Source organism: Salmo salar, chromosome 09 (assembly GCF_965601325.2).
Source record: "Salmo salar chromosome 09, fSalSal1, whole genome shotgun sequence".
Classification (NCBI taxonomy): domain Eukaryota; kingdom Metazoa; phylum Chordata; class Actinopteri; order Salmoniformes; family Salmonidae; genus Salmo; species Salmo salar.
Window position 1 is genome coordinate 119,627,135 of NC_138299.1, and position 2,137 is coordinate 119,629,271.

Here is a 2,137-nt window from a genome sequence, read left to right on the forward strand (position 1 = left end):
CCAGCAGATGTGATGCTCAAGGTGTATTTTACCGATTCTTACTCTGATTCACCATTAGTAGGACAGAAATAAAGTACCTCATGCATGGTGAAAAGAGAGGTAGAAGAGATCTCTAGTCTAGGCAGGGGTTAGAGATGTCATCACACTTATCCCGAAACTGTCAGGTTGCAGTGGGACACTGAACAGTGAAGCACTGACGGAAGGAATATGGTCAGTGGTCGTAAAAGTACCCAATTGTCATCCTTGATACCTGTTCATTGACTATAGCTCAGCCTTCAACACCATAGTACCCTCCAAGCTCATTATGCTCGGGGTCCTGGGTCTGAACCCCGCCCTGTGCAACTGGGTCCTGGACTTCCTGATGGGCCGCCCCAGGTGGTGAAGGTAGGAAACAACTCCTCCACTTCACTGACTCTCAACAAAGCGGCCCCACAAGGGTGCGTGCTCAGCCTCCTCCTGTACTCCCTGTTCACCCATGACAGCGTGGCCACACATGCCTCCCAACTAAATTATCAAGTTTATAGACAACATAACAGTTGTAGGCCTGATTACCGAAAATGACAGCCTACAGGTAGGAGGTGAGGGCCCTGGCGGAGTGGTGCCGGGAAAATAACCTCTCCCTGATCATGGACTTCAGGAAACAGTAGAGAGAGCATGCCCCTAGCCACACCGACGAGACCACAGTGGAGATGGTGAAAAGCTTCAAGTTCCTCTGCATACACATCACCGACGATCTGAAATGGTCCACCCACACAGACAGTGTGGCGAAGAAGGCGCTTAAGAAATTTGTCTTGGCCCCTAAGACCCTCACAAACTTTTACAGATGCACAATTGAGAGCATCCTGTTGGGCTGTATCACCGCCTGGTACTGCACTGCCCGCGACCGCAGGGCTCTCCAGAGGCATCACCGGTGGCACACTGCCTGCCCTCCAGGACACCTACAGCACACGATGTCACAGGAAGGCCAAAAAGATTATCAAGGACATCATCCACCCAAGCCACGGCCTGTTCACCCCGCTACCATCCAGAAGGCGAGGTCAGTACAGGTGCATCAAAGCTGGGACCGAGAGACTGAAAAACAGCTTCTATCTCAAGGCCATCAGACTGTTAAATAGCCATCACTAGCCGGCTACCACCTGGTTACTCAACCCTACACCTTAGAGGCTGCTGCCCTATATACATAGTCATGGAATCACTGCTGTCACATAAATAATGTTTACATACTGCTTTACTCATTTCATATGTATATATGTTGGTTAAGGGCTTGTAAGTAAGCATTTCACGGTAAATTTGATATACTGTATTCTACTCTACTGTATTTGAGTCAATGCCACTCTGACATTGCTCGTCATAATATTTATATATTTACTCCATTATTTGACTTTAGATTTGTGTGTATTTTTATGAATTGTTAGATATTACTGCACTATTGGAGCTAGGAACACAAGCATTTCGCTACACCCACAATAACATCTGCTAAATATGTGTATGTGACCAATAAAATTAGATTTGATTTTAATCGAAAATTACTGAAGTAAAATTGAAAGTCACCCAGTAAAATACTATTTGAGTAAAAGTCTAAAAGTATTTGGTTTTAAATATACTTAAGTATCATAAGTCAATTGAATTGCTAAAATATACTTAAGTATCAGAAGTAAAAGTATAAATAATTTCAATTTCCTTATATTAAGTAAACCAGACAATTTTTGTTGGTTTGTATTTATTTACGGATAGCCAGGGGCACACTCCAACACTCAGACATAATTTACAAAGGAAGCATTTGTGTTAAATGAGTCTGCCAGAACAGTGGCAGTATGGATAACCAGGGATGTTCTCTTGATAAGTGGGTGAATTTTACTTTGAATTTTTCTGTAAAAACATAACGAGTACTTTTGGGTGTCAGGGTGTAACAAGTAATTTTCTTTAGGAATGTACTGAAGTAAAAGTAGGAAAACAAAATACATAGTAAGGTGCAGATACAACAAAAAAAATACTTAAGTAGTACTTCAAAGTATTTTTTACAAAGGTACTTTACACCCCTGGGTTACAACAGGCACAAATACAGTAAGCACAACATACCACTGAACATAACAGTAAAGAGAGTGTAGCAGATATAACAAGCTGCTGTCTCCTCTAT